Source organism: Babylonia areolata, chromosome 9 (genome assembly GCF_041734735.1).
Source record: "Babylonia areolata isolate BAREFJ2019XMU chromosome 9, ASM4173473v1, whole genome shotgun sequence".
In the NCBI taxonomy this organism is placed as follows: Eukaryota; Metazoa; Mollusca; class Gastropoda; order Neogastropoda; family Buccinidae; genus Babylonia; species Babylonia areolata.
Window position 1 is genome coordinate 22,151,114 of NC_134884.1, and position 7,500 is coordinate 22,158,613.

Genomic DNA, 7,500 nt, shown 5'->3' on the forward strand with positions numbered 1-7,500 from the left:
AAGGCTCTTCTATGGCGAGCTGCAACAAGGGAAGAGATCACACGGAGGTCAGAAGAAGCGCTTCAGAGATACTCTGAAAGTCTCTCTGAAAGCGTTTGATATCAACCCTGACTCCTGGGAGGAATCTGCAGTGGACCGTGACAAATGGCGCGCTGCTGTGCACAAAGGCGCCAAGTTGTGCGAGGCCAACAGGACTGCTGCAGCTGTTCAGAAGAGGCAGGCCAGAAAGTCACGGGCAAACAAGCTCCCTGACAATGGTATGCCTCTCTTTGTCTGCCCCAACTGTCAGCAAACATTTCATGCGCAGATTGGACTATTCAGCCATCTGCGCATTCATAGATAGATTCATGAGCATCCTCCCCCCCCCCACCCCACCACCACCCTCCCCCCTTCCCCCAGCTGGATGACAACGATGGTCATCATCGATCTCGATGGACACACCACCACCAAAGCGCTGTGCTCTGTGTATCGCTGCGCGTGTTTGTCATGTTGAAGACAAGGACAATGATGATGCTCATGAAGATGGTGACGACGATGACGACAAGGATGACGGTGATATCAATGATGATGATGATGATGACTACGACCATGATATCAATCATGATGATGATTATGATGATGATGATTATAAATGCATCATATCTAGCACTTACATTTGTGTTAGCCTGTGACGCAAAGTTCTAATGTTTCTTTATTATATTCTTGTTTCTTTCTTCTTCTTCTTTTCTTTAAAAAAACAAAAAACAATTTACAACGCATCCTGAAACTGCGCCGATCCGCTAATTTGTCGTCTAAAGACGTCGGTTTAACGGATATGTGACACGCGTATTAAAGTAATAAGTAATATATGGCACAGAACAAGCATGGCTCGATGCAGACTTAGAACTTTAGCCCTATTAATGTTAACAAAAAATGGTTCTCTGCTGACACGTCCGCACGGTCCCCTTGTCCAATGTGTGGTGCTTCAGTTGAAGATGAAACTCATTTCCCGTTTATGTGTATCATGAAGAAATTCGAAATAAATGCTTAATTTTCAACGGTGAAAACCTAGAGAACATGATCCTTACCAGTACGCTTTTGATAGATGAGGAAGTAAGAATAAGATCACTAGCAAAATTTATCGCCCTTGCTTGGGATTGTCGGAAAAAGAAACTATCTTCGGGAGCCTTATAGTTAACGAAAAAATAAAATAAAATAAAATAAAAAAAACAAACAAGAACACTGTTACCCCGATGACAGTTCCACAGTTTATAATTTTGAATGACTTTGTAGAAAGTTGAATGGTCGAGCTTTTTTAATTTTCCTTTTTTTTAAAAATCTTAACAATATGCTGTACTTTATAATTTTGTTGATGTTATTGTTGTTGTTGTTCGTCTTTAATTTTCTTTTTACTCTTAGCAATGTGTCAATTTCTCTGTAAACCGTCTGATCTGCTTTGTATAACACACACACACACACACGCGCGCGCGCGCACACACACACACACACACACACACACACACAAAGACAACAACAAAAAAAAGTCCACCTTTCTCCAAACCCGCCTCCCTCCTTCCCCCGCACACTCATGTACAAACACACACACACACACACACACACACACACACACACACACAGAGGAAAAGCAAAAGGGGTTTGACAGGTAAATATTACCCAATTCAATACCCCACAATCCCAATAATATCCTGAGGGAATTATGTGGACACAGAGACATCAAGACATGTCCCAGTCTCGCTGTATCTTTGTGTGTGTGTGTGTGTGTGTGTGTGTGTGTGTGTGTGAGAGAGAGAGAGAGAGAAGGAGGGGGTGTGGGAGGGGCGGGGGAGAGGGGAGTGAGCGTGTGTGTATAAGCACTTCAAGTGTTTCTGCAAGTGATTCTTTTAACAATGGATGCAAAATTTGTATTTTCGAGAACCAGGATTAAAAGAGAAGGAAAATATTAAACAGACAATTCAGAGAATAAACGTTTATTTGCGGTCCCTGACACAGACCCATAATCTCTCTCTCTCTCTCTCTCTCTCTCTCTCTCTCTCTCTCTCTCTCTGTCTCTCTCTCTCTGTGTCTCTGTGTCTCTGTCTCCATGTCTCTCTGTCTCTGTCTCTCTGTCTCTCTCTCTCTCTCCCTGAGTGTGTGTGTGTGTGTGTGTGTGTGTGTGTGTGTGTGTGTGTGTGTGTGTGTGTTTGTTTGTGTGTGTGCATGTGTGCGTGCGTGCGTGCGTGCTTGCGTGTGTGTGTGTGTGTGTGTGTGTGATAGTGCTCATCGATTTCTGGCTTCTTCTAAGATTTCAAAAATACGAAATGCCAGTTCTTCAAACACGGCTGATAATTATATGTTAATTGTCATGCCACCCACTGCCCCTCACTCCCACCCTCCCCACGCTATTTTCACCGAAACCGTTATTATTCCAAACGGCCTTACATTAAAAAAATTATTTAAAAAAAAAAGGGGGGGAAGAATATAGGAATGGAAGCATGAAAAAAGAAAGTCGTAATGGAAGTAAGTGAAATTGTTAAAAAGAAACAAAAAAATCATCTTGACCATTCACGCGTGAAATTTAATCGAAGGATTGGGTTCCCCATTTGGACTGTCACGATTCTCTTGAGTGTGAGACAGTCACGTCAGAAAGGCCCTGCCGCTCACTCTGAACTTACAGCCGGCATTTTCTCTTCACGTCCAAACTTGCAAAATGAAATAATAAACACATGCAATGGAAAATAATAGATAGAAATAAATATGTGCATGAATAGAAATGAATATAATATTATATTAGTATAAATGAATAATATTGATATGAAAGAATAATATTAATTAATTGATATGCTACTCTTATATGTGCGCGAATTCACACACACACACACACACACACACACACACACACACACACACACACACACACACACACACACACACACACACACACACACACACACACACACACACACACACACACACACAACACAACACACACACACACACACACACACACACACACACACACACACACACACACACACAACACAACACACACACACGTCACGTATCACTTGAGTGATGAAGCATATTCAATAAAAATGATTATATTGGATCACTCCTTTTTTTGTCACAACAGATTTCTCTTTGTGAAATTATGGCTGCTCTCCCCATGGAGAGCGCGTCGCTACACTGAGGGCGCCACCAATTTTCTTTAGATATTTTTTTTTCTGCCAGCAATTCTATTTGTTTTCCTATCGAAATGGATTCCCGTGGGTTCTTTTACGTGCGCTAAGTGCATGCTGCTCACAGGACCTCGGTTTATCGTCTTATCCGAATGACTAGCGTCCAGACCACCACTCAAGGTCTAGCGGAGGGGGGAAAATACTGGCGACTGTGCCGGGGTTCGAACCAGTACGCTCAGATTCTCTCGCTTCCTAGGCAGACGCGTTATCTCTAGACCATCACTCCACTCCATAGTATCTAAGCAATCTGGGCTTGAGAAGAAATACGTGCCAGCAAGGTGATGACTAGACTGACACGATGGAAGAGTAGAGTACAGAAACGATCTATGCGGATGGCAGATTAATAACACTGCTATCTTGTGGCCTTCTAACGTAGCGTGAAGATTGACGCTGGCTTCTCCTTGTGGGTGATCATGTGGAAATGATGGGAAGGGGATGGAGAGGTGGAGGGGTTGAGGGGGGCGGGGGGGGGGGTTGAGGGGGGAGCGTTTGAGTCATGACAGAGAGATTCACTGGGGGATAGAAGTGCACGTTGATAGGATCGTTGTGGAGAGAGTGGGTGGAGGTATGTGGAAGAAAGCGTTTTTCATTCTTTTTCTTCTTCTTTTTTTTTATTTATTTATTTTTTTTTATAGTTCTTGTTTGTATGATTTCTGTTCGTGAAAATCCTTTTAAACAAATGAAAGGTCAAATGAAATTTTTCACATGGACACACACACACACACACACACACACACACACACACACACACACACACACAGAGAGAGAGAGAGAGAGAGAGAGAGAGAGAGAGGGAGAGAGATGGACAAAGATATAGCCAAACACCACTTAATTACAGACACTCACATTCTTTACACAAGTAAAGTCAAACTCCAGTCACTGATCGGTTAATGCCGTGGCGTGGCGCGGTGTGAAGATGGACAGCGGTACGTTCCCTCCCCCCCCCCCCCTCCCCTGATGGTTCAATCACTTAGAAACCTTACAGCAGCAGACCAGAAAGGGGCCACATCCTTCTGCACACATCCATTCTTCATGAAGACAAGCCTCGCAAGAGAAGCCGATCCTCCCCCAGAGGACCAGTCATGGCTTTGGAACTGATCTTTACAGTTGCTGTCACGTCCTCCGACAAATACTAAGAAAGCGGCGTGGTATTGATTGTGATTTTTGTTTAGAAGTTAAAGATAGTGTTGAACTTATATTCTGGCGATGCCATTACTCGAAACGCTTTTGGACAAGTCTAGAAGAACTATTAAAAATAAACTGTACAGTGTGTGAAAATTTGAAGTTCAATGAATGTATAATACTGTTTGGTTTCCATGCTGATATGAAGACAGACTCAGTGCTTGATTTATTAATCCTCCTGGGAAAGATGTATATATATATATATATATATATATATATATATATATATATATAAATGTAAGTTAGATAAATGCCTTCCAAATATTCACGCTTTTGAGCATTACATTGTTTCAAGATACAAAATCGAAGAATATAACGCTAAGATCGCATGTGAAACACACAGCTTCAAAATAAAATGGTTGCCATACTTACCTTTAATTAGAAACAACATATAAAAACAATATTTCAAACCATGTATGGAAATAAAACACAACTAAGTTAGATGTTGAAAAAAATGGTGCAAGTTGATATGTAGGGATATGGATATCTATTACTTTTTTTTTTTGGAAGACTTATTTAAAATGACTTATTCAAACATTCTCAGTTGTCTTTACTTAGAATGTTATATGTGTATATCAATCATATGTGTTTTTTGTGTGTGTTTTTTTAATGTTGTTGCTTGTTTTTGTTTTATTTTCCTATTGTTACTATGTTTTTGTCAGATTTGTCTTTTCTCTTTTCCCAATATATGTATTTATTCATTTATATCTTCATGTCAATTGTCCATGTGTTATAAAAATGGGAAAATAAAAAAAAAGCTTAAAAAAAAAACGGCGTGGATGGAGGGCGTGGGGGTGTTGGTAGGTGGGGGGCGTGGGGGGGATGAGGGTTGGGGGGGGGGGGACGCAGCTATCTGTTTAATCATGACTAATCGAAGCAAGGAAGCATTACAAGCTGTAGGTTCATTCATTGGAATGGGTTTTTCCATGTGATCCTGGTATTATTTTCTTCTGGCTTAATGGTACTTTTCATCTGGAATAGAATATGATTTCTTTTCATTATTAAAAAAAAAAAAAAAAAAAAAAAAGGGGGGGGGGGGGGGGGTATCCCAGAGACAATTTACCAGAAACTGCCAGTTGAACTATTAACTATGTGATGAACAGCTGCCTTATTTTATTTGTTTGTTTTGTTTTTTGTTTACTTGATGTTCTTGTTTTTTCATCAGAAAATACTCTGGACTAGAAAAAAAAGAAAGCTAAACTGCAGTATGGAAAAAAAAACCCAAAAAGCTCTCGGTCTATTTAATGAGTAACTGAGCAAGGTTTTTACGTATTGAAATGGCCTACTTCTGTCTTCTCTCTACTTGTTCGTCTTGCTGTTGTTGTTTTGTTGTTGTTATTTGTCATCGTTGTTGTTTTTGTTGTTAGTGTTGTTGTTATTGTTGTTGTTGCTCTTTTTCTTCTTTTCTTCTTTTTCTTCGTTTTCGCCTCATACGGTACTAGGAGAACCTCTGGACCAGACCAGTCAAAGTGACTGAGGTCATTTAAGGGCTTCCTTTCAATCACGAACAGCTGGTGCCGCCAGTGGCTGTTTCTGGCGGGTGGATGGAGTGTGTCGGAGGACAACAAATGGAACCGAACAGCAGCGAAGCAGAGAAGCCTGAGAAGGGAACAGGAAGGCCGGGAGGGGGGGGGGGGGACGACGAGGAGGAAGGAGTGTGTGTGTGTGTGTGTGGAGGGGGGGGGGGTTGCTGAGGTGAGGCCGTGCTGAGTGTGGAAGCACTGTTGATGCTGTCCTTTACTCTGTGTGTGTGTGTGTGTGTGTGTGTGTGCGTGCGCGTGCATGCGTGCGTGCGTACGTGTATGAGACAGTGCTTCTATGATTTCGAAAAACAAATAAAATTGCACGCAGGAAAAAATACAAAATAAGGGTGGCGCTGTAGTGTAGCGACGCGCTCTCCCTGGGGAGAGCAGCCCGAATTTCACACAGAGAAATATGTTGCGATAAAAAGAAATACAAATACAAATCATCGTCAAAAAAAAAAAAAAAAGAAAAAAGTAGAAAGCTGACTGAGGGTACAGACTTAAAAGAAAGAAAAAAAAAAGAAGCAAACAACAACAAGGACAAAACGTAAGAATACACATGTACACAATTGACTTATGTAGGTCTTGGTAGATTTTACAGCTAGGTTCTTTATTCCGTCCTTCACAATGTAAGTGAATATAAATTGCTAAATTAGTCGATGTAGTTATGTGTTCGTTTATCTATCCGAAATAAGATTCGCAACAGTTTCAATCAAATTGCCATCAGTTCATTTCACACCCTCATACCCCTCCCCCTTCCCCCCCCCCCCCCCCCCCCCCCCCACCCCCACTCCACACACACACACACATACACGTGCTCACACACACACACACAAGCTCGCGCGAGCCCTCTCGTTGTGTGGCAAAGCACACAGTGATATCTAAGCATCTTGGTCTCAGAAGACCAGATTACAGAAGCTATCAAAAGAAGATGACAGATATAATTGCACCACTATTCTTGTGGTCTTCTGACGAAGCGTGAAACTCGACACTGACTCCTTCTTGTGGGTGATCATGTGAGAATGATGGGGGGGCATCAGACATGGCAGAGGGCGGTTCCATTGGGGGATAGATGTCCGCGCTGAGAGGATGGTTGTGGAGAGAGAGGGTGGAGGTATGAGGATGGAAATGTTCTCTCACCAGCTTAATTTCTTCTTTTATTTGTTTATTTGCTTGTTTGCTTTTGAATGTTTTTGTTTTGTTTTGCACGTTAACCTTTTTGAAACAAATGAAAGATAAAATGAAACTCTTCACATGGAGACGCACACATACACACACACACACACACACATACGTGTGCGCGCGCGCGCACGCACGCACGCACGCACACACACACACACACACACACACACACACACACACACACATCCATCAGCAGTAATCAACCATGACACAATTGTACATAGACGGATACGTGTAGCAATGTATACACATCCGATTACGGTCGAAAACTGAAATGAAAGAAAAAGAGAGAACATCTAGACAGGTGAACGTAATGCCTATAGACAAGTGAAGTGCCCGACAACTCACAAGTAAAGTCAAACTCCAGTCACTGATCAGTTATTGCCGTGGCGTGGCGC